The 27,982-nt window shown below is 46.5% G+C and overlaps 1 long non-coding RNA gene across 1 annotated transcript in view; it reads right to left on the bottom strand.

The window, feature by feature from the left end:
* The window catches only part of LOC309658251, a 61,035-nt gene extending 33,053 nt beyond the window's left edge, over positions 1 to 27,982 (bottom strand). Inside the window, exon 1 of the long non-coding RNA XR_014262140.1 lies at positions 671 to 27,982. This is a non-coding gene — a long non-coding RNA (uncharacterized lncRNA). The remainder of the gene's footprint in view (positions 1 to 670) is intronic.

Genomic DNA, 27,982 nt, shown 5'->3' on the forward strand with positions numbered 1-27,982 from the left:
TCATAAGGAGCAGATTGTGCCAAGCAAATCTAATTTCCTCTGGCAGAGCGGCAGCCTGGGAGATAAGGTGAAAGGCACCGACGCTGTCGTTTCCCCCGTTCTGAAGCACAAGTTAGATTAGCTCCACAGAAACACCTGGGAGACGGGGAGGGAGGCAGCTCACCCCACACACACCCACAGAGGCACGCACACACGCACAGTCACTCACAGACACCAACACACACACGCACACACACACACACGTCTCCAAAGACACACATGCAAATCGAGAGATGCCCACAAATGCACAGGCACAGACACACATCTATCCACACACCTCCAACTCAAACACACACAGTCACTTGAATACACATGCACACACGGAGACACACATAAATACAGACATATGCAGAGATATACAGTCGCACAGAGAGAGACATACACAAGTACACATACACACATACCTGCACGCCTCCCCTCCTCATGCAAACACACAGACACAGAGGTACATGCACACGTTCACACATGCACAGAAATAGAGGCACACAAAGACGGTCACAGACACACATACACACACCGAGACGCACCCAGCACCCCCTTGCCGCCAGTAGGAGCCTACTCTTCTCAAAGCCCTCCTCTGTAGCCCTCAAATTACATCCTTCCCAAATTGGAGCCTCTGAAAACTGAATACCTCTTGGTGTCCGTGCATAGTCTCCACCCTGCCTCGCTGGACGTCTTGATCCAGAAGCTTGAAACACACCCTGGCAGCTGCGTGCTGTTGAGAAAGATCGTGGACTTTGGAGTCAGGCTGGTGTGTGTTCCAGCTGAGGCTCTGCCAGTCACTAGGTGTGGGAACCTGGGCAAGTCTCTTCACCTTTCTGAGCTTCAGTTTCCTCATCTGCAGAAGGGGCTGATAATCCCTGTGATGGAGCCCATTGCACTGGAGCCCTTTGAAGTTCTGGCATTCGGCAAGGACCTGTCTGTGCCAAGTATTTTCCTTATTTGAATGTCTGTCTTCCTCCCCAGGCTGGAGGCACCTTGTGGGCAGGGGTCTTTACTGTTTCCACCCAAGTCAGTTTCCAGGGCTTAGCAGTGTCTCCCCAAGCAGATCGTAGGTACTCAGCAAATATTTGTGAAATGAATCAAACAAGTCTGTATCCTTAGTTCCTAGCAAGGGCTGGGCACAAAGTATGTGCTCAAGTACAGTTAAAGTGTGTTGAGAAAAGTAATACATGAAAGTATAATCGCAACTATGGACCAAGTTCTAACTATATGCCAGGCATGCCCTTTACCACATTCCACACTCTCCGCGAAACAGGCATTCATTCGTAGATGAGGAAACTGAGATCCAAAGAAGTTAAATAATTCACCCAAGGTTACCTGGCTTCCTGGGGGTGGCAGTTCAAAATCAGGGATCTGTTGAACACACACTCGAAACCTAACTCTAGTCTCCATGAATAAACATTTTCCCCTGGTGACACAACTCAGCTGATGATGTCTACAGCCAACTCTGCTTCAGTTACAATGTGGAGTAACTCTTTAGAGTGAATCATTATCTTCAATCCCGGGTTGACTTCTCCGTATCCAGCATCTGTCTGGCGAATCTTCCATATGGTCATGGTTGCATTTTAAAAATATCACAACCCCAAACTCCTGATGTCTGCATTTCTCCTCGGTCCCTCTCAGCTAACAGCCATCCATCCATCCATCCATCCATCTATCCATCCATCAATTGATCTATCTATCTATCGATCTGTCGTCTATCACCTGACCATTTTCCATTTAAGGCCCATTCTGTCCCCAGATGTTTTGCTTCTGTGTTCATATAAACCACACAGTCCCACCCTGCATCTGTCAAATCTGTTTTCCCCTCTCTTGCACTGGTACAATCCGTGGGCTTAAAACTCAACCAACCAGTAGGCCAATTAAGCTACTTTGCATAACAACCACATTTGGCAGTAATTGATGGCGCATAGTTAAGCATCTTGCAAATCCTGAAAGGTTGCTACACTTGCACCAGCCTTGCTTCTGCACACCTCAGACGGGCTCAAATCCCCGCCACCAGCCCCCACCAATGTCCCTGAAAAAAAAAAAAGGAGTTCTTGAAGGATCTCTGCCTCTGTCCAGGCGCTGTGCAAAATGGAAACAGCCACAGGGCACGGAGGCCATAATTACCCCTCCCCACAAAGGAAAATTAAAATGTCCAAAGATAGTGGCCACCTCGCAGGCAGGGGGCCAGGGCAGGCAGCAGTGACTCATCGGCCGTGCCAGGCAGCCACTCTTCCCCTGCAAGCAGGCTCCATGCTTACTCACAGCTTTGCCAGGCATACGATCAGAACAGAGCCATCTGAGGGCGAGGGAGGTTCTATTTCTGATAGCTTTAACCCTAAAATGATGCAGGTGGGGTTTTTTTTTTTTTTTAACATCTTTGTTGGAGTATAATTGCTTTACAATGGTGTGTTAGCTTCTGAACCTAGGGGCAGGACAGGAATAAAGACGCAGACATAGAGAATGGACTTGAGGACACGGGGAGGGGGAAGGGTATGCAGGTGGGTTTTAAGACTTTTTTTTTAAGACACTCTCTTGCTTCCCAGTTTTGGCTCTATGCATTGGGATAGCCCTTGTGGACAGAATAGATTTTTAAAATATATATAATATATATATTAGCCAAGCAACCTATATTTTCCTTACCCTTGCCACCTCAAATCCCTCTCCCCCTCTCTCCCTCAGCATCTGAATGAAATTCTACCATGATCAGTTCATTTCATGGGATTGAACTTGGTCCTCGGTAGGGGGGGGCAGTTATTCGTTAAAACAGCAACTTCTGCTTGTATAGAGCAGATGGGTGGGAAGGAAGGGATGCGAGCACAGCAAAGGAGAGAGCCACTGTGGGCCGGGAACCGTGCCAGGCACTTTACAAAAGTCATCTCCTCAAACACTCACAGTACCCGACTGTCTCCATTTTAGAGACGCTGAAAGGGACATTCAAAGAGGGGAAGTGACCTACTCAGCACTTGCAGAAAGACCAGAATGCAGGTTTGTTTGGCTCCAAAGGCTACACTCTCCCCTTGTATCCCCATCACCTCCCAAATGTTTTATAGTCTTACTAAAATGCTGCTAGACGCACTGCACTTTGTCCACCTTGGGATGAGAAATAAATGACATCTCAAGTGCCAATGCTGATACATTGGTGGAACCAGGAAAATGTAATGTGTCCTGGAAAACTGGTGTATTTCACCGAAACACTGAAGTTGAGGACACAGCACACATCTGCTAGCAGGAGGCATCAGTAGAAAGACCAGAAGTCCAGAGGATGGTGGAGCAGAAAGCAAGCAAGCACCTGGGTCCCTGCTGGGATGGCTGAGCCCCTGAAAGCAGCCCTGGAACTCCCTTCTTCAGTGAATCCTAACATCTGTATTTATTTGGGCCACGGGTGCATGTTATGGTTATCTGCTGTTGAAACATCCTAGTTGACCACGGTCCATAGCAACTATTAGAAAGTACTGGAGGGCTTCCCTGGTGGCGCAGTGGATAAGAATCTGCCTGCCAATGCAGGGGACACAGGTTCGATCCCTGGTCTGGGAAGATCCCACATGCCGCGGAGCAACTAAGCCCGTGAGCCACAACTACTGAGCCCGTGCGCCACAGCTACTGAAGCCCGCGCGCCTAGAGCCCGTGCTCCGCAACAAGAGAAGCCACCGCAATGAGAAGCCCGTGCACCACAACGAAGACTAGCCCCCCTCGCCACAACTGGAGAAAGCCCGCACACAGCAATGAAGACCCAACGCAGCCAAGAATAAATAAATTAATTAAAGTATTGGAGTTCTGAGGCTGCCTCTCTGACATGAGTTTTTCTGCTCTAGAGCTTTCTGCCGAGAAGCTTCCTTACCCACAGAGTCCTAACTCCAAACTGGACTTCAGACTAAATGAATTCTCGCCTCCTCACCAACCTTGGGGTTGCCATCTTGCCAACTCGGTAAATGGCACCATCAGAGGTTGTGGAGTCGTCCTGAACTCTTGGCTCTCCATGTCTCCACATCCCCTCAGTTACCAAGTCCGGGTGGCCCTGCCCTCTAGTCTCCAGGGAATTGGTCCCCTGCTCGCCTTGCCTATCTACCCACTACAGCCCTGTCTTTCCTTGTCCAGGTGGCTGGTACCCTGACCCCAGCCCATCCTCCACCCCAGCTCAGAGAGAACATTCTAAAGCACAAAGCTGGCCGCCTCATCGCATGCTTAAAAAATCCTCTCATGGATCTACATTTCCTGAAGATAAAATCCAAATGTCTAGACCTGACATCCAAGACCTTTTGTTACCAGATCCCTGCTCACTCCTCCAATCTTATCTACAGCTGCTCCCCAAGGCACAACCTGCATCCTGTTCAAACAGGCGGCAGCCACCCAGAGGCCCGTCTCCATTCCTCCCCACCTTTAACCAGGCTCTTCCCTCGACTGAACGGCCCCTTCCTTGATTATCTCTCTCATTCTTCAGCTCAGCTCTGGCCTCCCAGGCCCACCCCCTCCCGTCTGGTCAGCCCAGATGGGGCGCCTCCTCTGGTCCTCCACACCCTCTGGCGTCACTTATCACCTGGTGTCAGGAGTCTTTCTTGGCTTTGGGGTTTTTAAGACGAGATTCTCAGGAGATTGGAAAGATCTCATGGCTTAGTTAAAAACATTTGGAGGAAGAGATGAGCAGAGCAAGGTGCCCCCCACTCCCCTGTTGGCCAGAAAAATGTCCCCCGGGCTGTACAGAAAAGGACCGGGAAGGGGAGGAATGAGAAAGTCGCTGTCCCGACTAAAAAGGCCTGCATGCTCTGCTCCCAGGGCCAGGTGTGGGGACAAAGACAAATTTCCCAGAGGGACAACCTGTGGGATCTCCGAGCAGAAGGGAAGGAAGACCCCCAGGGAGGAAAGAAAGCCCCAAAGAGCAGAAGTGTCCACATGGCATGTAGGCGATTGGGAACTTAGACATCTCACAGAGTTTCCCACAATCCTGTGAGGCATAAGAAGTAATACAATGACTCCTGTGAGCCCCAGAATGTCACGAAGGTAACAGAGTCACCTGATCTGAGACAGGGCACAAACATGGTGACCTGCCTTGACCAATGGCTGAAAGATAAATGCCACTGAAACTGACATCGATGACCGGTGGCCTCCCTCCCATCACCTGTGCACACCAAGCATAGATGCGATTGCTGGGGAATGGAGGGGATGGATTGACTGTGACTCAGCTGTGATCCACCTGGCAAAATGGAGGCTCAAAATAGAAATTGAACTTAGTTCGGTATAATAAAGACATACATATTTTCTATTTACCCCACACCTGAGTTTGTAGACTGAAAATCATACCCATTACAAGTGAATGAAGGAATGAATACAGTTGATAAAAGAAGCTGGGCCAGAAAAACACATGTATTTAGAGCTGGGTCCTGACCTGAAATAGGGGTCCGTCTCTTTCCCCTATTTTGACTTCTGGGGCAGCCCAGTATGAGATGTCAAGAATCTGTGAGCTAGGGACTTCCCTGGTGGTCCAGTGGGTGGAACTCCACACTCCCAATGCGGGGGGTCCGGGTTCGATCCCTGGTCCGGGGAACTAGATCCCACATGCATGCCGCAACTAAGAGTTCGCATGCCGCAACTTAACATGCTGCAGCGAAGGTCCTGCATGCTGTGGCTAAGACCCGGCGGAGGCAAAATAAATAAAGGTTAAAAAAAAAAAAAAATAGAATCTGTGAGCTAGATCCAAAGTCTGGCTGCTTGATGATTACAGCTACAGCTAAAGGGTCCCAATGCAGCAAACCATACAAGAGAGAGAATTGAACGGCCAGGGTCCAGGCTTCTGCTTGAAGGTAACCTCCTGGGCTACCCAGGGCTGAGTGATGGCACCCCTTCTTCCTGTGACTCAGGAGAAGGGTGGTCAGGAGAGGCTTCTCTGCAAAAGTGAGGCTGGAGAAGAAATCTGAAATTAGGCGGTGAGGAAGGGAAGAGCTACCAAGCAGACAGAAATGTATGTGCAAAGGCCCTGCGGTAGAAAGAAGCTGGGCTTGTTCATGGAAGGAAATAGACTCCTATGTCAGGAACCCAGAGAGCGAAGGTGAGTGATGAAGCAGGACACTGATTGGTGCTTCTAAAACGTTCCCCCCTCCCTCCCCTTTAGTTGGGCTGGACCTAGTGAGTTGTTTCTAACAAATAGAATAAGATAGCAATGGGATGCCACCTCCAAGATTAGGTTATAAAAGACCTCTTGCTCCCACTCTGTCTCTGGTTTTCTCACTTTCTTGTTCTGATGAAGCAAACTGCCATATTGTAAGCTGCCCTACGGAGAAGCCCTCGTGGCAAGAAACTGAGGAAGCCTCCAGCCAACAGCCAGCAAGGAGCTAAATCCTGCCAACAACCGCATGAGTGAGCTTGGAAGCAGATCGACCCTGAGTTGAGCCTTGAGATGACTGCAGCCTCATCGGATAACTTGGTTGCAGCCTTGTGAGAAGCCCTGAGCCAGAGGACCCCAGCTTCTCACAGAAGACACCCACATTCCTGACCCACAGGAACTGTGACATAATAAACCCGTTTTGTTTTCTAAGTCACTAAATTTGGGGTCATTTGTTACACAGTGATAGATAACTATTGCAGCTGATAAGGTAGGTAGGTGGGAGATAATGCAGAATATTTTCGATTTCAGTGGTCAGTCTTAGGGTTGTAGTAAATTCTCCACGTGGAACCTGTGTGTAATTCACCTAAGCTTCTGACTCTGAACCTTTCTGATTCATTAAATCTAGGTAGCATTTGAAGTTGGATGTAAGCTAATGCTAGATTCTCTAACGTGGAAGCAGTAGGGGGCAACAGGAGGTTGGAAGGGAGACAGGAACTAACCTTTGCTGACAACCTATGGAGGACCAGGTTCTCAAGATGCTTTTGGTTCCTGGGGAAGTATTCCCAGCGTTGACCTAGGCAGCCGTTTCCAGTGAAACTGAAGAAGCTTTGAATTGGCCATGGAAGGGACAACATTCTCCCATTTCTCCTTATTAATAGAACCCCTATATTATCGGGGGGTCCACTCACCCAGTCCATTTCCCAGCCTCCCTGGCTGTAGGGGGAGCCAATAAGCTATAAGCAGAAATCAGTGGATGGAGTTTCTGGTAGGTTTTTGTTTGTTTGTTTGCTTGTTTTTTAAATGCTGACTCATCTGAGAGGTGCACACTCTTATACTTCTCTTTCTCCTTGCTGGTGCCTGGAATGGGAGCATGATGGCTGGTGCTCTGTCAGCATTTATGACCATGCAATGACCTTCACAGTGGAAACCACACTGTAAGGATAGCAGAACCAAAAGATGGAAGGAGCCTTGGCTCCTTGGAGGGAACTGCTAGGGGGCCACCATTCCAGTCCTCGACTGTTTGCAGTTTCCTATGAGAGAAAAATAAATCTTTATCTTGTTTAAGCCACTATTATCTAGGTTTTCTGTTACAGGGAGCTGAAAAACCAGTCAGTCCTAAGTGATATGCTTGCATTCTAAGTAAGGTATTTAAGCAGGATTTTGGGATTTCACTTTTAAATTGCCAAGATTCCAGACTCTCAGAGAAAGATTTTCCTTTATGCCCCTCTTGGTTAAAAAGTTATTAGTATGCTCTCCAGAGGAGCGGGGGACTAAAATTTCCTGAGCTTTGCCCCATGCAGGGTAGTCTACCCATTATTTGTACTTACCTCACAGTGTATTTGTGAGATGGGATTATCATCCCATTTCACAGATGAGGAATTGGAGGCTCAGACAGATTATATCACCATCCAAGGAACACAGCTAGGATTTGAACCCGGAGCTGTCTGACCCCACAGCCCATACTTTTCCTGTTGCTTTCCGACTGTCTCCCAGGTCTAGAACTCTGAGTCCCAGTTCAGGCAGAAGGTGGGGCCAGTCAGACCTTTCTGAGGTCCCTGGGTCAGGCTGCCCAGCCCTCACCCAAATCTTCCAACTGCAGCCACCGACTGAAGGCTTCTCCGCTGCAAGGTGACTAAAGCAGACGGCCCAGCTGGTCCTCTCCCTAACTCACTGTCATCCTGTTTACTGGCCATCTGGCCCTCATCTCTGTGATTCTCTGACTGTCTCTCCTCAAGGACCCTCTTAAAGGGACAGAGGCCACCCCTGGTTTCATAAAGGACCTCCATTCCTAAGCAAATACATACCCAACCTTGACCAGGGCAAGCCTGACAAAGAACAGGACAAAACATCAGGGATTTCTGGTAGCAACATAAGTCTATTTCTAACCTCAGACTACAGCATCCAAAAGGATTACCTGTTCTAAGCAAACACACTCCCACCCCCTGGCAGGAATGAGATCAGAGCCACCTGACTCCTTGGCAGGCTCCAAATATTCTCCACTGAAACTTGCTTTACCCTGTTCGAAACTCCTCTGTCTGTCTCAGGAGAGACTGGAAATACACTCTTTCTAGGAGCTGTTGGAAAATTAACCCACATTTGGAGACCTAAGTGATGCTGAATCGGGGACAGGAAGGTCCATTTGAAAGAAAAAAAAATGTTCTTTGTAACCAGGACAAGGCTAAACATGCCTTCTCTCCATTGGTCCAAATCTATGCCAGCCTCCCACTGGCATCCGTGGGTGTGCTGAGAACAAGCTATGGATTTCTATAGAGACTGTCACCATGGCACTAGGGGCCTTATTCTGCTATTTCAAGAGGGAAAATAATCAAAAGGTCAAAGGAAGAAAATCTACCATAGAGCTTTTCAAACTACAAATATTTATTAATGCTTTAGTGTGTGCCTGGCACCAGATTTGATGCCGGCCATAGCAAGATGGGCTGGGAGAGATGACCTGTCTTGCAGCCCCGAGGAGTCAAGCACAAGGCTGGGCACTGCCCATCTGTCATCTGATTTCTTTCTCACAACAACCTCAAAAGGGCAACAGTATAATCCTCATTTTGTCAACTGGGGAAAAAATGAAGTTAAGTAACTTGCCCACGGGCTTCTGGGATTTGCAATCAGGACTGTGATACTGGACCAGACCGAATCCCAGTAGAGGGTCCACTCGGGGGTGGGGGGATTCTGTATGTAAGTACTGCTTGGTCTGTTTACGGAGACATGGGGTGAATTAGGAAGCTGACAGGCGAGGAATCAAGGTGATGGAGGAGTAGGACGTGGAGCTCACCCCCTCCCACAAATACATCCAAAAATACATCTACAAGTGGAATGATTCACACAGAACATCTACTAAACGCTGGCAGAAGACCTCAGACTTCCAAAAGGGCAAGAAAACCTCCATGTGACTGGGTAGGACAAAAGAAAAAAGAGAGAGAGAGATAGGGAACCGACAGGGATGTTGAGGCAGCTGGGAGGATCATGGAGAGAATCTCATACCTTCTGTTGGCCTGAGGGGCAAGGAAAGAAAACAGTGTTACCAGCCCAATGGGGACTGCAGGGGAGAAAGGGACCCTGGGCTTGCAGCTGGGCAGAGAGTGGATGGGAGGGGGGTGGCAAATGGAGAGTCACCAGCACAGGGACGCCTGCTAACCACACCTGGAGCATGCCCTCCCCCCTGGGTGGTGCCCAGCCCCATCCAAGCAACTGAGGATGGAAGGGGGATGCTTCATTGCAGGAACTGGTGATTTACTGCACTAACCCTGGTTAAGAGCCACCAAACCCAGTGGCTTACACTAACAAGCATTTTTTTCTTGCTCATGCATCTGAGGACAAACTATGCCCCTGCTGGGGTCGCCCGGGCTGGGCTCCAGGCTCCAGGGTGAGTTGGGTCTGCGCCACTCGCTCCTCATCCCATGTGGACCAGGAGACATGATTTTCTCATCTCAGATGACAGGCATACAGAAAACCAAACCTCACAAGCACACTGAGACGCTGCTCACCTCGTGTCCACCCACATCCCATAGGTCAGCGCAAGTCTCTTGACCAAGCCCAACAGTGGTGCCATGGGGAGATAAAGCTACTTGACTGAGAAGCTCTGAAAACCCAGGAGGTGAAGGGTACGATGTATAATCCTGTTCTATGGGAATGAAGAACTAGAAGCAATATTTTAATCTACCATCTTCCCCAAAGGAAAGTAAAAATGTTAATACCAAAAGAGGAACAGAGGTAGATTCAAAACTACCCAGGTCCACCACAATGGTCTCATGCAATGTTCGTTTGGACAAGCTGGAGAAGTTTGGGGGGATGAGAGCACGTTCGCTGGATTCCTTGGGTCAAGATTCAAAAGTCAGTGAGTTGGTAGAGGCCGGAGAGGGGCAAGTCCCTAGCGGAAACTTCAGGACTCTGAACTCAGCAGCGTCCTATTCATGACATTGATGACTGTCATGATGATTAAATTCCGGAAGTTACAAAGTTAGGGGTCACAGCCCAACCTAGGGTGCTGAGATACTCGGAACCCTAAAATATTGTGAGTGGCCTGTATGAGAGACTGAATCCAATCACATGATGTTCACAGGGTAGTTACAGGTCCTGCCCGTTGGGACTCAAAACTTGACCACAGGGATACCAAACTGGGGGCTTTCACTTAATTCTGGGCTTCTAAGGACAGCCCCTCTCTGAGCCTCAGCTGTCTCATGTGCAAATGGAGCTGATAAGACCTGCGCTGGAGAGACGGGGTGACGATTGTGAGCAGCATTGTACGGGAATTGAGCCTGGAATCCAGGAGGTGCTCCAAGCACGTGGGTGCCTGCACACTCGGCCTGAGTAGCAGCAGCAGGTGTGCCCGTCAGCCAGGGGTTCTAGTTGACTCAAAGATGATCCTGTGCTGGGTGTGCCCAGCAGGAAGGCTGAGAACAAGTGCTCACTACGGCAGGTGAGACGCCGGTCACAACGCTCTTTAGCCCTCATCTGCAGTGGCCCATTCGACTTCAGGTATCTTGCTTAGAAGGGGACTTCTTTGATGAAGGGTAGCAGGTCTAGGAAGTGTCCCAGGAAAGGGACAGGAACTCAACATCCTTTCTAACAAGAAGATCGAAGGAATCAGGGATCTTGAGTGAGGACAGAGTCACGATGCCAAACATTTGCCAGAGACAAGTTGAAAAGAGTGACTTCTATTTGGGGAACGCTGCAAGCAAGGCTGGATCCAAGGTTGGAGCTGTTGGATGCAAATGGCAGGCTGTGGATTTGGGCTCAAAGTAGGGAGGGACTTTGAACCCATCAGATTGGCCTGAGTTTGGAACGCACGGCCTTATCACAGGGCTTGGGTCAGACGCGCCTTGTTCAAATCCTGGCTTAGCTGCTTACTCCCTGTGTGACCTTGGGCAAACACTCCATCTCTCTGGCCTCTGCCTGGGTCAGAGTTTTGCTCACATAAAATGCTAAGGAAGGGGTAACAGATGGCAAAGATTCTCTGATTCTGCCTGCAGGTAAGAATCACCTCTTCCTCCAGAACCAGGGGGGAGGCAGAAGCCATATGAGGGGAAATACTGACACCCCCCGTGGCACCGGGGGAGCGTGAGACAATGTGAGGGTCATTGTTTATTGCCCCCTTCCCAGTAGAATGGCAATCTCTCAGGAGAGAGGAAGGATGAGGGTGCCGTTTGACTTTTTGGGCTATCCCCCACAGGACCTAGCACGAGACCTGACATAATGGCGACTTTGATCAACATTGGAAGGAAAGAAAGAAAGAATGAGGGAGGGAAGGAAGGATGAAGGAGAACATTCTACGTGCTCAGCGCTCCTCCCTTACAGAATCTTACCTTCCCAAGAACCTAATAAATTAGGAATTATCATCCCTCATTTTCCAAATAAGTACAAATTGGGCTCAGCAAATTGCCTTTTGCAATTTATGAGACCTCGGGCAAGTTACTTAACTTCTCTGTGCCTCAGTTGCCTCATCTGAAAAATGGAGGTAATAATGTCATCTAACTCATAGATGTACTGTATGAGTACTCTGTGTTAAACCTTGACTAAACCCAGTCAGTGTCTGATTGGAAGATTTTTTTTTCCTTCCATGCCATTCACCTCTACAAATATTTAAGTGCTTCCATCACTGTCATCAGTGTCTGATATATAAATTAATTTTCTTTCCCAGGTTGAGGCCTGAGCACAATTTTGGTAAGCCACAGCTGTGCACGTAGCTCTAAGGCGGATTATTTTGGAGGATGGTGAAAATGTGGCACAGAGCAAAGGAGGGAAAATCACTCTCATAAAATAGCGCCAAAGCAATAAATGCAGATCATGGGGTTCATGAGGACGACAATCAGTGTCCACGAATATTCGATCAGGTCGGCTTCCAGGAGCGTGGTCTGGAATTTGCAGGCAGGCTCTGTGGTTCGGGCTTGCAAGTCATGCACATGCAGCAATGAAACTGACTCCTGCACCTGGGCAGCCCTCCCACCTGCAATTTCTGCCTTGCCAACTCGAAGCAGGTGGTGTGTCAACCAAAGGGACCAGGGGCCACCCCCCCCCCCAAGAGTGCCCCACATGGCCAGCAGCTCCCCTGGCACTGATCTGAGCTGATGCCATTAACAAGGGCCAAAAGCCACTTGGCCTGCCAGGGAAGAGCTGGGCTAGAGTGAACCAATCTCCAAGCCCCAAGCTGTCCTCCAGCCCCTCTCAGGGACAGGTCTGGGAGCAGGTCAGGTTTCTGGCTGCTGAGGCCTCTCTAAGTAGATCCCGTTACACTCCAGCAATGCCTGCCTAAGCCAGGGATACTCGTTTGGGGGAGGTCAGCCTTTGGCTCTGTGGAACCTGGGGTGCAGGCCATTCGACGGGGCCTGGCAGTATCCACCCCTGCATCCAGGCCTATGGCTGCCTCTTGAAGCTGCACTACAGAGGGAATGCCTAGTTCGAATCCTAGGTCTGCCACTTTCTAGCTCTTGAGCGATTCAGCCTCTCTGAGCTGCAGTTTTCTCATCTTTAAGTGTGAGGATATAAAAGTATCCAGCTCTTGAATTTATTAGGAGACACAAGTGACATAAGCCATGTAAAATGTTTTGCATCGTGTGTAGCCCACACTTAGTGCTTAGTAAATCTGAGCTACATTTATCGTTTCTTCCTATTGCTGCTGTTCAGAGTATGTTCCTAGGAAACAGAGTTCCACATGGTATTGGCCAAGGTCATCTCTGTTAGACCCAAATGGAAGAGTGAGATAGTATAATGTCCAACCTTCGCTTAGAGACTGAGACTTTGGGGCCCACCAGATAAGCAACTTCCTCCAGGTCACACAGGGAGCTAGCCGGTGGTTGGGCTGAGCCCGAATCCAGGCCTTCTGAGGCTCCCCCTCCTCCGCCTCTTCCTCTCCCCACCCCCCTCTTCATTGCACTCGCCAGCATACAAAGTGTTTGCACGTGTGTCTGTGTCCATCATGCCAGGCTCCTACAAGCCCAGATTTGAAGCCACGTGCAGAATAAAGGGAATCAGGGCCATGCAACTTCCTCTCATTTGCCTTTGTCCTTCTCTCTTGCAGCGCGTTCTGGGAACCTACTCTGAGCTCTGGGAAGCCCTGACAATTAGCAGCCTTCTGACAGACTTCTTAATGCGCAAAGGAAATCAGCACAGGCAACTTCTCCAAGATTTCAATTTGCCCTCAAATTTCAGCCCTAAGCCTCAGTGACATCTCTGTTCCTCACTCCCTCCATTTCAAAGGAGCGTTGGAGAGACACACCTGCCTTTGGCTGCTTTTTGTGAAAGTTAAAGCAAATGCTCAGGGCACAGGCCTTTCCTCTTCACAAGGAAGAGGAAAGGAAGAGCGGGGTTTGTAAAAATCATTCCCCAGGCACCGAGCTTGCTGCTAAAACTTGAAGGTCACCTGTGTTGTTATGAATGTTATTTTTTTCCATAAACCTGAATTGAATTGTAGTCCAGACAAAACAATGCCTGCCTCAAAACAAAACAAACCTAAACCTGTAAGCCACGAGATATCGGATGGGGGCAGGGGGAGGGGTGCAGGAGGCACAGCCTTTGAACCCAGACGGGCTTGAGTTTGATTCCCAGCTCTGTCCAGCACTGGCCCCGAGTCCTCGACCACATCACTGCACACCCCTGGAACTCTGTCTTCTCACCTGAAAAACAGGGACAGCACCGTCTACCTCAATGATTCTTTGTCAGAGCCTTTGACCAAAACAAGATGATATATGAAAAGCCCCGGACACAGAAGCACAATCAATAAGAGTTTTCATTAAGTGTGACTGCCACCATGGGGTCATCAATCCCCCAGCAGCATTTAAAGCAGAGTTCCAGAATGGTTCTGCTGCTAGGAGGAACCTTGAAAAATCACTGAACCTCTAAACCTCATTTTCCAGATGAGGAGACTGAGGCCCAGAGAGGTAAATTAGAATGGAAGTAGGGGGAAAAAAGGCTGGAAATGTCACAGAAAGTCTGTTCCAGGGCCAGTACTGCTGACTCAAGGGGCTGGAGAGGGACAGACAAGATGATAAGGATTTTCGAAACTTATTTACAAAGCCACGCCCACAACCTCGATGCCGGTGACGTCAGTGCCTCAGCCAAGCGCCCCAGTGATCCCACCGCAGGATTTGCAGCGGGGTTCAAGGCTGTGGGCGGACTGACTGGTCAGCAGAAGGGGTCCTTAGGTCAGTTCCCTTGCCATGAAGCAAAAATAATACCTCCATCTCAGGCTCGTTGTAAAGACAAATACTATACAGAATAAAAGAGCTGCTAACTCATCCGAGTGGCAGACACTGTGCCGACTGCACCCCAAACATTCGCCATTGGTCCCCAACAGCCACAGGAGGCAGGAGCCAGTCATTTCCTCTCATTTGACAGATAGAGAATCTGAGGCTTGTGGAGATGAAATAACCCACTAAAGGTCACATAGCTGCTAAGTGGAAGGAAGAGCGGGGCCTCGACCCCAGTCTGTCTGTCAGACTCCCGTTTCTGTGCTCTTACTCATGGCACTGTTCTGGAAGCAACTCAAATGCCCATTGTTAGGAAACTGGTTACATCAATCGCAGCTAGACCCACGAAGAACTAACATGCAGTTGTTTTTTCAAAGGCGAAATGCAGATTTGTGTGTGCGCATTAAATATTGTTAAGTAGAAAAGCAAGTGGTGTAAGAGTTGTATATATTAATCCATCTTTGTTTAGAAAATAAAGGCACACACATGTGCTTAGAAATACTCTAAAAAGATTTCAGGAAGCTATTAACAGTGATTCTTCTAGAGCGGCGGTTCTCGGCAGGGGTGATTTTTGCCCCCCAGGGACATCTGACATTTTGGTTGTCACATTGAGGGGGCGGGGCGTGCCACTGGTACCCAGTGGGTAGAGGCCAAGGATACTGCTCAACATCCTGCAATGCACAGAACAGCCCCACACAACGAATTATCTGGCCCCAAATGAGAAACCCTGCTGAGAGAGAGATGAGGGCTCTTGAACTTGGGAATGAAGACTTATTTTTAATATCATGCTTTTCTAATGTTTGAATGTATTCCATTCATAGGAACAACAACCACAAAATCTGCCTGCTCTAAACTATGAGATCAGGCATGTAAAACGCCAGCACAGGTGTCTGCTCACGTGGTGTTCTTTCCACCAGTTTCGGTTTCTGCATCTGCAGAAGTGGGTGCGCTGATGTTTGCTTTCAGGGGCAGCCGCAAGGCTCACGTAAGACAAAATGTACCAGGTTGAGTGCAACCCACATCTCAGTGTGCCGTGGTCACTCTTCAGGGACAGGTGGAGGCACCCCAGAGATGCTCCCGGTGTGTTTGAGGGCAGGGCTGGCGGCCTTGGCTTGCGCAGAGGGACAGAAGAAGCAGGGGATAGGTGGCAGTGGCTTGTGCTCGGGGACCATGGAGCCTGCAGCTGTCAGAGGCAAAGCGAGGGGAGGCTCCAGGATGGAGCCCTGGAAAAACAGTCCAGTGGGCAGCCTGCCAGAACCCACTGCAGGAACAAAGGACATAGGCTCATTCAACACAGAACAGAGGGTTCCGCACGGAGGAGGGCCCGGCTGGTGACCACGTGGACCCGAGAGCCCGCACTTGCCAGCTTCAGCAAAGCAGTTCCAACAGTTTGGGAAAATGTTTTTTTTCCTAAATAGCTAACAACAAAAACCTAACATAGGGATACTTACCACTGACTCCTAGGCATACATTTTACATATATATTCTCCTATTTCATGCTCACACTGCCCAAGAGCATAGGGACCATCATGTTACAGGTGGAGAAACAGGTTCAGAGAGAAGTGAGATCTTCACAATTCCAGGTTGATCATTCACTCACCGACCTGCTTGGGGGGCAGTTGCCCCAAATCCCTTCTGCTACTGGCTACTCTTCTGCTGAAGATCAGGTATCTCCACCCACTTTCCAGACCAGGAATGCTTCTGAAAGACACACCCTGAGGTTGAATAGCTACATCCTTCTTTGGGAAAGAAGAGTCAGGAGCCCCACTGCTAAAATCAATTTTGCTTCCCGTGGCAGTGAACCTGACTTTGCTGGGTCCCTGCGAGACAGGGCTGCCAGGTACCGTACAGGACACCCTGCTAAATGTCCCCTGCAAAATGTCCATACTTATACTGAAAAATTATTTGTTGTTTATCTGAAATTCAAATGGAGTTGGGTGTCCAATATTTCGATTTGCCAAATTCGGCAACCTTCCCTCTGTCCCAAGGAGCAGGTCTCGTTCGGGAGGGAGTTTGCATCTGTTTCAGTGGAGGTCTTGCTCACTTACCAAGGGAGCTTGGAGACTGCAGGGAGGCCGAGGTGGTCACTGCCCCTGACAGTTAGCCTGTTTGGAGGGGTTTTTCTGGAAGCTGTTGAGCACAGGTACCATGGAGGAGAAAGGGTTGAGAGCAGAGGGCAAAAGCTAATGGAGACCCTCTCTGGCACAGGTGTCTTCCAAGACCCTACTTCACATTGGTAAAAGTTTGCTCTTTCTTTCTTTTAAAATACTTTATTTTTCTAGGGCAGTTTTAGGTTTACAACAACATTGAGAAGGAGGTGGAGAGATTTCCCATATACCCCCTGCCTCCACACATGAGTACCTCCCCCATTATTAGCATCACTCACCGGAGTGGTACATTTGTTATCAAGGATAAACCTACATGACACATCATAATCCCCCAAAGTCCATAGTTTACATTACGGTTCACTCTTGGTGTAGTACATTGTATGGGTCTGGACAGATGTATGATGACATGCATCTGTCATTATAACATCCTACACAGTATTTTCACTACCCTAAAAATTCTCCGTGTTCCACTTATTCATCACTCCCTTACCCCAACCCCCGGCAACCACTCTTTTTTTTTCTTTTTTTTGGGCTGTGTTGGGTCTTTGTTCCTGCGTGTGGGCTTTCTCTAGATGTAGAGAGCGGGGGCTACTCTTTGTTGTGCGGGCTTCTTATTGCGGTGGCTTCTTTTGTTGCAGAGCACGGGCTTTAAGCACGTGGGTTTCAGTAGTTGTGCCTTGCGGGCTCTAGAGCGCAGGCTCAGTAGTTGTGGCGCACGGGCTTACTTGCTCCGTGACATGTGTGATCTTCCTGGACCTGGGCTCAAACCCTTGTCCCCAGCATTGGCAGGCGGATTCTTAACCACTGCGCCACCAGAGAAGTCCCAACCACTTTTTATTGTCTCCATACTTTTGCCTTTTCCAGAATGTCATGCACTGGGAATCATACAGCATGTAGCTTTTTCAGATTGGCTTCTTTCACTCAGTAATACGCATTTAAGGCTCCTCCATGTCTTTTCATGGCTTGATAGCTCCTTTCTTTTTAGGGATGAAAAATATTCCATTGTCTGGATGTAACACAGTTTATTTATCCATTCATCTATTGAAGGACATCTTGGTTGCTCCCAAGTTTTGGTAATTATAAATAAAGCTGCTATAAACATCTGTGTGCAGATTTTTGTGCGGACATAAGCTTTCAACTCCTTTGGGTAAATACCAAGGACTAGAACTGCTGGATTGTATGGGAAGAGTTTTGTAGGAAAGTACCAAACTGACTTCCAAAGTGGCTGTACCATTTTGCATTCCCACCAGCAACATATGAGAGTTCCCGTTGCTTCACATCCTCTCTCCAGCATTTGGTGTTGTCTGTGTTTGAATTTTCGCCATTCTAACTGGTGTGTTGGGGTATCTCACTGTTGTTTTAATTTGCATTTTCCTGGTGACTTAGGATGTAGAGCATCTTTTCATATGCCCATTTGTATCTTCACATGCTCTGAGTATCTTCTTTGCTGAGGTGTGGGTTTGGCCCATTTTTTAATCAGGTTGTGTGTTTTCTTACTATTGAATTTTAAGAGTTCTTTGTATATTTGGGATAACAGTCCTTCATCAGATGTGTGTTTTGCAAATATTTTCTCCCAGTCTGTGGCTTGTCCTCTAACTCTCTTGATACAGTCTTTTGCAGAGCAAAGTTTTTCATTTTAGTGAAGTCCAGGTTATCAGTTATGTCTTTGATGGTCATGTCTTTGGTGTTGTATCTGAAGAAGCATCACCATATCCAAGTTCATCGAGGTTTTCTCCTCTGTTATCTTCTAGGAGTTTTATAGCTTTGTGTTTTACATTTAGGTCTATGACCCATTTTGAGTTAATTTTTGTGAAGGGTGTAAGGTCTATGTCTAGATTCATTTTTTGGTATGTGGAAGTCCAGTTTCCAGCACCGTTTGTTGAGAAGACTATTTTGCTCTATTGTTTGCCTTTTGATCTTTTTCAAAGATCAGTAGACTATATTTATGTGGGTCTACTTCTGGGCTGCCTATTCTGTTCCATTGGTCTATCTGTCTATTCTTTTGCCATTACCACACTGTCTTGATTACTTTGTAGCTTTCTAGTAAGTCTTGAAGTTGGGTAGTGTCAATCCTCTGGTTTTTTTTTTTTTTTTCCCTTCAATATTGTGTTGGTTATTCTGGGTCTTTTGTCTCTCCATATTAACTTCAGAATCAGTTTGCTGATATCCACAAAATAACTTGCTGGGATTTTGATAGGGATTGCATTAAATCTATAGATGAAGTTGGGAAGAACTAACATTTTGACAATATTGAGTGTTCCTATCCACAAACATTTTTTTAGTTTTTTTTTCTTTATTTTGTTCATCAGAGTTTTGTAGTTTTCATCATATAGATCTTGAATATACTTTGTTAGATTTACACTTAAGTGTTTAATTTTGGGGGTTGCTCATGTAAATGATACTGTGCTTTTAACTTCAAATTTTATTTGTTCATTGTTAATATAGAGGAAAGCAATTGACTTTTATACATTAACCTTGTGTCCTGCAACATGTTATACTTGCTTATCAGTTCCAGAATGGATGCTCTTTCTTGAAGAGGGACCACAAATTGTATAGGCTCCAGGGTCCACCAAACCTGGATCGGGTCCTGGCTGAGAAGGCAGGCCTCCTTAGTTTGGGAGACCAGTGGTTGATGGTGTCTACTGAGCATCTTCTACAAGTCCAGGATCAACTACACTTAACCCTGGGCGAGACCTCACTGTGGGCATTCTACAAAGGAGTAAACAGAGTGGTGGAGTAACTCCCTCAACATCACATAGCTGGGAAGCGGCAGAGAAAGGATTTGAACCTAGGTTGAGTTTCCTCCTGGCTATGAGGGCAGTGGTCAGGGCTGTGTTGCCCCCGGGACTTGTGGGAAGGAGAGAGTTTATACCCTGAGGGTCCCTGCTGGTCCAAGCACTGCAGGAAGGGGCTGACCCCTCAGGGAGGGGTAGGGCCCTAGTCAGGGCCAGAGCGGGAGGTGGTTCTAGAAGCAGAAATGAAAGTTACAGAATTATGCTCAACAACTAAAAATATCATCAAGCACCAATTTTGTGCCAGCCACTGTTGCTAAGAGACTTCACAAGCACAATTTCATTTAAGCCTCACAGCAGGCCTGTGGGGTCAGTTTGATCATGAGCTGCGTTTTGCAGATGAGAGAACCAAGGCCCAAAGAGATACTGTGGATGCCCAAGAGCAGCCCCTGGGTAAATAGAACTGGGATTTGAGGTCAGGTCTTCTGAGAGGAGGGAGGAGGCTGGAGAGTCAGGAGAGAAAAGTACTGGGCTGCTGTTGGTTTCTGATGGCTGCTGTAACAAACGGCCACAAACATAGTGGCTAAAACAATGTAAATGTACTACCTGACAGTTGTGAAGGTAGAAGTCCCAATGGGTCTCACTGGGCTAAAATCAAGGTGGTGGCTGGGGGTGTCCCTTCTGGAAGCTTTAGGGGAGTGTACATCCCCTTGTCTTTTCCAGTTTATAAAGGTCACCCACATCCCTTGGCTTATGGCCTCTTCCTACATCTCCAAAGCCAACAGTATAGCATCTTCCAGTCTCTCTCCGACTTTCACTTTCTGCCTCCTTCTCCCATATTTTAAGGACCCTTGTAATTAATTGCGCCCACCCCCGATAATGCAGGATCACCTCCCCATCTCAAGGTCCTTAACTTCATCATACCTGTGAAGTCCCTTTCGCCATGTAAGGCAACATATTCACAAGTTTTGGGGATTAGGACATGGACATCTTTAGAGAGGGCGTTGTTCTGGCTACCACAACTTCCTCGGCTGGAGCTGAAGGTGGGTGTGGGGCTGGGTTAGTGAGCGAAGGGAAGCCATGGAAACAGGTGTCGCTGAGCTTGGGCCATGGGACCAAGGGATGTTCCTCACTGAGAGGTCTCTGACCAAAACTCTGAGGAGAGTATATGCTATCTTCCAAGGGAGGGGTGATTCCTGCCCACTGAACCACACCAGGGGCCGCATGGCAGGGCACAGTCCCTCTCAGGGGTGTCATCCAGGTCTGTATCACTGGGGAGGAATAGAGAAGAGCTCAGATAGGGCAGGGGGAGTGGCCTGGTGGTTCATGTCTGGTCATGTTTGAATAGTGTGACCTTTTGACCTAGAAGTTCCATTCATCTGAGTTTTTCCTACCAATACACTCACCCATTTGTGAAGTGACATGTACAAACTTAATTACTGCAAGATAATTTGTAAATTGGGAACAACCTAAATGTCCATCAATAAGGGACTATCTTGGTGGTTTAAGATTCCATACAATGGGGCTTCCCTGGTGGCGCAGTGGTTGAGAGTCTGCCTGCCAGTGCGGGGGACACGGGTTCGAGCCCTGGTCTGGGAGGATCCCACATGCCACGGAGCAACTAGGCCCGTGAGTCACAATTACTGAGCCTGCGCATCTGGAGCCTGTGCTCCGCAACAAGAGAGGCCGCGATAGTGAGAGGCCCGCGCACCGCGATGAAGAGTGGCCCCCACTCGCCGCAACTGGAGAAAGCCCTCGCACAGAAACAAAGACCCAACACAGCCATAAATAAATATACAAAATTTAAAAAAAGTCATTACTGAGTGTTTTGTGTGGAAAATTTGCTAACTCAAGAAAAAATTTCAATAGAGAAAAACAACCTACTCTTGTCCTACCAAACATTGTACCTTGCACCAATCACTAGTTTAAAACAAACAAACAAACAAAAAAAGATTCCATACAATGGAATCCTCTGCTGGCATAAAAAAGGTGAAGATGCTCTTTACACACTGTCATGAAAAAAATCTCTCAGACAAAAGTAAGGTACTTGATATTGCATGCTACAATTAGTGCAAAAATGGGCAAAGGGAAAATGTAAATACACATGGTACTTACATGTCACAAAACATCTCTGGAGGAATATACAGGGAACTGATAGCACTGGGCACCTCCAGGGAGGAGAAGTGGGTGCCTGAGAGATAGAGTGGAAAGGAAATTTCATGATTTACCCATTTACCCTTTAAAAATTCTGAACCATATGAGTGTACTACCTATCAATAAATAAAAAATTAAAGCATGATTTAAAAAATCCTATGCAGTCACAGGCTCACAGAATTACTTGATAGTCTGAGTTGGAAAGAACTTCAGCTCTTTGACCCAAACTGATGTTCTTGAGCATAAGCTCCTATCCGTGGCCCCCCTTTAAGGGCCAGGGTGAGCACGATACCCAAGTCACTTCCTGTCACCATTCCTTCCTTCTACATATAGTGACAGCCAGGCTGAGGGTGTGCTAGTTTCCCAGTATGCTTTGCTAGCTTTCCTCCAGACCTCTGCACACAATGGTTCCCTATCTAGAGCACCCCTTCCAGCAACGCTATCCGTGTTCCTCCTCCTCCTGAGCACACAGCTGGATTACATTTCCCAGCAGCCATTGCAGTTGGCTATGGCCAAGAGGCTGAGTTCAGACCAATGGAATGTGAGTGGAGCATGTTGCCATGTCCAGGCTCAGCCTATTAAAACTTCCCAGGAACAGTGCTGCCCCACTTCCCCATCCACTCTCTGAAGAGAGGAGACTCCAAAGACCTAGAGGAGAGTCCAGACATAAGGAACCTGAGACCCTGAGTGACTGTGTGGAGCAAAGTCCCACCAACTTGTTGGACTGTGACAGAAACAGACTTGTTTTAGCTTAAGCCACTGTGATTTGGGGCTGTTACAGTAATTGGCCTATCTTGACTAATATTCTAAATAACTTTGATTCATTCTTCAGGTGTTGGCTTAAATGTTACTTTATCTTTTGGGCTGACCTCCTGTTTGCCCTATGTGCCTGGAGGTGGGACAGAAAGGTGGCTGGGTACAACCCCGGGGTGTGCCTGGGGCATGCCTGGGGCTTGGCCTGGATTAAGGCCAGAGGAGGGCAGATAGGCATTCACACTTAATATCACACTTGGCTGTAATATCTTGGGGCCTATAGCCAAGTAAGTTTAACTGGTATTTGTAGTGAGAGGGATTTAGGGTTCCCCCCCAAGAGACCATGAGTCCAGTGACTGTGGCTGAATCACTCTACCAGGTTCCTTTCCTAAGAAAGCAGCAACATCCTTTCCGATGTGGTTATGAAGGCCACATCTATTCTGTAAGAATGGGCCTTTTTTGAGGCCTGTTTTATGTTGATGGTTATAATTAATCAATCATTAATTAACTTATTTGTTCATCTAACTTTTCTTGAGCTCTTTTTCTGCAACAGGCCCTGGGCTGGGCACTGAGATTATAGAGGCTAACACCCAGCTGTTGCCCTCATGGGGCTTACAGTCTAAATGGGGGACCAGGTCCAATTATAATGCAGTGGGCTGAGGGCCAAGATGGGAGGGGGATCTTTCTATATGAGGCTGTGGAGCCTAGAGGAGGGGCCCTGAAATTTAGCTGAGGGGTCTGATCTGCAACCTTCAGGAAGAGTAGGAGTTAGCCTGGAGAGGATAAGGGAGGAGGGAACAGCATTTGCAAAGATGGAAAAGTGAAGGAATATAGAAGGTTTGGTGGGTTAACTTTACTTGAGGTTAAGTCTGCAAATACTAACAATGCACAATCAACCTAACAATAGCCCACATTCCTTGACTTCCTGCTGTGTGCCAGGCATTGAGCCAGCTATTAGTTAATCTTCTCAAGAACTCTGTGAAGTAGGCATTAATGTTCTCTCCATTTTGTGGATGTGTTAACGCTATGGACTGAAATCTTGTCCCCTCTAAATTCATATGTTGAAGCCCTTACCCCCAGTTGACTGTATTGGGAGATAGAGCTCTTAGGAGGTAATTAAGTTTAAATGAGGTCATAGGGTGGGATTCTTATCCAATAGGACTGGTGGCCTTTTTAAAAGAGGAAGAGAGAGATCTTTCTAGCTCTCCATGTGCATGCAACAAGGAATGGTTATGTGAGAACACAGTGAAAAGGCAGCCACCTACAAGCCAGGAAGAGAGCTCTCACCAGAAGCTGAACCCTGCTGCACCTTGATCTTGAAATTTCCAGCCTCCAGAACTGTGAGAAATATATTTGTGTTGTTTACACCACCCAGTCTGTGGTATTTGTTACGGCAGCCCGAGCTAACTAATACAATTAACGTTATTTTTATTTTCATGACCGTCATCATCATTATTGGTTTAGTCGACATTTCTTTTTTTTTCTTCTACTTTTATTGAGATATAATCGACATATAGCACTGAATAAGTTAAAGGTGCACAGCATAATGATTTGAATTACATACATCATGAAATGATGACCACAATAAGTTGAGTGAACATCCATCATCTCATATAGATACAAAATTAAACAAATAGAAAAAAAAATTTTTTCCTTGTGATGAGAACCCTTAGGATTTACAACTTTCGTGTATAACATACCGCAGTGTTAATTCTGTATATCATGTTGTATATTACATTCCTAGTACTTATATATCTTATAACTGGAAGTTAGTATCTTTTGACTGCCTTCATCCAATTCCCCCTCCCCTCACTCCCCACCTCTGGTACCCACAAATCTGATCTCTTTTTCTATGAGTCTGTTTGTTTGCTTGTTTTGAAGTATAATTGAGATACAACACTATGTTAGTTCCTGTTACACAGCATAGCGATTTGATATTTCTATACATTTCAAGATGATCGCCATGATAAGTCTAGTTACCATCTGTCACCATACAAAGATATTACATAATTATTGACTATATTCCCCACACTGTACATTTTATACCCGTGACTTATTTTGCAACTGGAAAGTTTCTGCTTCTTAATCTCCCTCAGCTATGTCTCTCCTTCTCCCACCCCTCTCTTCTGACAATCTGATTTTCCTGTATCTATGACTCTTTTCCTGTTTTGTTATGTTTGTCCATTGTTTTGTTTGTTAGATTCCATATGTAAGTGAAAATCATACCATATTTGTCTTTCTGTGTCTGACTTATTTCACTTAGCATAATACCCTCAGGTCTATCCATGTTGTCTCAAATGGCAAGATTTCATTCTTTTTTATGGCTGAGTAATATTCCATTGTGTGTGTGTGTGTGTGTGTGTGTGTGTGTGTGTGTGTGTGTGTTTATAGATATAGATATACTTTATCCATTCATCTGTTGATGGACACTTAGGTTGCTTCCATATCTTGGCTATTAAAAATAATGCTGCAATGAACATAGGGGTGCATATATCTTTTCTAAGTAGTGTTTTCCTTTTCTTCAAATAACTAGGCAGAAGTGGAATTGCTGGATGATATAGCAGTTCTATTTTTAATTTTTTGAGGAATCGCCATACTGTTTTCCATAGTGGCTGCACCAATTTACACTCCCACCAACAGTGCACAAGTGTTCCCTTTTTTCCACATCCTCTCCAACACTTATTGTTTGTTGTCTTTTTGATAATAGCCATTCTGACAGGTGTGAGGTTGATATTTCATTGTGGTTTTGATTTGCATTTCCCTGATGATTAGTGATGTTGAGCATCACTAATGTGCCCGTTGGCTATCTGTATGTCTTCCTTGGGAAAATGTCTATTTAGATCCTCTGCCCATTTTTTAATTGGCTTGTTCATTTTTTTGATGTTAAGTTGTATGCATTCTTTGCATATTTTAGATATTAATCCCTTATCAGACATATCATTTGCAAATATCTTCTCCCTTTCAGTAAGCAGCCTTTTCATTTTGTTAATAGATTCCTTCACTGTACAAAAGCTTTTTAGTTTGATGTAGTCTCTTTTGTTTATTTTTGCTTTTGTTTCCCTTGCCTGAGGAGACATATCCAAAAAAATATTGCTAAGATCAATGTCAAAGAGCTTATGTACTGCCTACATTTTCTTCTAGAAGTTTTATCGTTTCAGGTCTTACATTTAAGTCTTTAATGCACTTTGAATTTATTTTTGTATATGGTGTGAGAAAGCAGATGACATGATACTATACATAGAAAGTCCTAAAGACATCACCCCAAAATTATTAGGACTCATCAATGAATTTGGTAAAGTCGCAGGGTTCACAACTAATGTACAGAAATCTTTTGCATTTCTATACACTAACAACGAACTATCAGAAAGAGAAATTAAGAAAACAATCCCATTTACAATTGCATCAAAAAGAATAAAACATTTAGGCATAAATCTAACTAAGGAGGTAAAAGACCCATATTTGGAAAACAGTATAACATTGATTAAAGAAATTGAAGATAACACAAACAGATGGGAAGATATATCATGTTCATGGATTGGAAGAGCTAATATTGTTAAACTGACCATAGGCCCCAAGGCAATCTACAGATTCAATGCAATTCCTATCAAAATACCAAAGCAGAACTAGAACAAATAATTCTAAAATTTGTATGGAAACACAAAAGACCCCAAATAGCCAAAACAATCTTGAGAAAGAAGAACAAAGCTGGAGGTGTTACACTCCCTGACTTCAAACTATATTCCAAAGCCACAGTAATCAAAACAGTATGGTACTGGCACAAAAAAAGACACATAGATCAGTGAAACAGAATAGAGAGCCCAGAAATAAACCCACACTTATATGGGAAAGAAATCTACAACAAAGGAGGCAAAAATACACAATGGGGGAAAGACAGCCTCATTAATAAATGGCATTGAGAAAACTGGGCAGCTACATGCAGAAGAAACAAACTGGACTAGTAGACATTTTTTGACCACCCAACATTCATTTTGCTCCTTCCCTGCTCCAGGAGCAGCTGATTCAGGTATCCATTCAATTGTTTGTCTGTGCTGCCCTGGGTGCTGGGGGACTCTGGCCTCCCACTGGCAACTCAAGTAGTGTGTCTGATTTGGTCAATGTCCTTCTAACTCTGCCACAGTGATTTGATCAGTCTCTTTTTTGGTCTTTTCCTGGTTCCTCCTCATTTCCCAGTCTCTGCATGTAGGAGAACCCAGGACTCAGTCTGTGCATCTCTTTGATTCTCGAAGTACACCCCTTGCCCAGGTGATCACAGCCAAATTCATGGATTTAAATTCCATTTCAGTGGTTCTTAATCCTGTCTGCACAATGGAATCACTAGGGAGCTTTTAAAATTCTCAATGCCTGGCTATGGCCCACCAGTTCCAGCAGACTCTGAGGACTCAGCATCATAGTTTTTAAATCTCCCCACATGAATCCATTGAAGTTGGGTTGGGAACCACTGCTGCAGGCAGGAGATGAAGCAGGGGAACCAGCTAAAGGCCCGATGAGACCTGGAGATTATGGGCACTTTGATGAGGGTGGCAGTGGACATAATATGAAGTGGTGGATTCTAGATATATATATATATTTTTTTTTAATATTTATTTATTTATTTTATTTATTTGGTTGCAGCAGATCTTAGTTGCAGCTCACGGGCTCCTTAGTTGTGGCATGTGAACTCTTGGTTGCGGCATGCATGTGGGATCTAGTTCCCTGACTAGGGAATGAACCTGGGCCCCCTGCATTGGAAGTGCAGAGTCGTAACCACTGTGCCACCAGGGAAGTCCCTATTCTGGATATATTTTGAAGGCAGAGTGAACAGGACCTTTTAAAGAATTGGAGGTGCGATGTGAGACTAAGAGATGAATCAAGGACAATGCCAAGCTTCTGTCCTGAGGACTGTAAGGATAGAAAACCCACTCACCAAGACAGAGGACACTACAGGCACAGCAGGTTTGGGGAGGGGTCAGGAATTCGACTGAGGCCAGGTTAAGTCGGAGATAATTATTATGATTATTAAGCATCCAAATGGAGATCTGGAGTTAGACGTTAACTCAAATTTGGACATCCAGGGAGAGTTTTAAGTCAGAGATAAGGATTTGGCATATAGACCCATGGCTCTCAACCCCAGGTGTACACTGGAATCATGTGGATTCCAGGGGAGCTTTAAAAGATCCTGATTCCCAGGCCCCATCTCCACTCAATTGTATCAGAACCTCTGGGGGTGGGATCCGGGCATCTGTATTTTTATTTATTTATTTATTTATTTATTTATTTATTTATTTATTTATTTATTTATGGCTGTGTTGGGTCTTCGTTGCTGTGCATGGGCTTTCTCTAGTTGTGGCGAGTGGGGGCTACTCTTTGTTGCAGTGCGCAGGCTTCTCATCACAGTGGCTTCTCTTGTTGCGGAGCATGGGCTCCAGGCATGCGGGCTTCAGTAGTTGTGGCACACGGGCTCAGTAGTTGTGGCTCACAGGCTCTAGAGCACAGGCTCAGTAGCTGCGGCGCACGGGCTTAGTTGCTCCGCAGCATGTGGGATCTTCCCAGACCAGGGCTCTAACCTGAGTCCCTTGCATTGGCAGACGGATTCTTAACCACTGTGCCACCAGGGAAGTCCAGCATCTGTATTTTTAAAGCTCTGCAGGTGATTCTAATGTGCAGCCAAGATTGAAAATTTCTGTTTTAAAATTA

Source organism: Balaenoptera physalus (assembly GCF_965194825.1).
Source record: "Balaenoptera physalus genome assembly, chromosome: 3".
In the NCBI taxonomy this organism is placed as follows: Eukaryota; Metazoa; Chordata; class Mammalia; order Artiodactyla; family Balaenopteridae; genus Balaenoptera; species Balaenoptera physalus.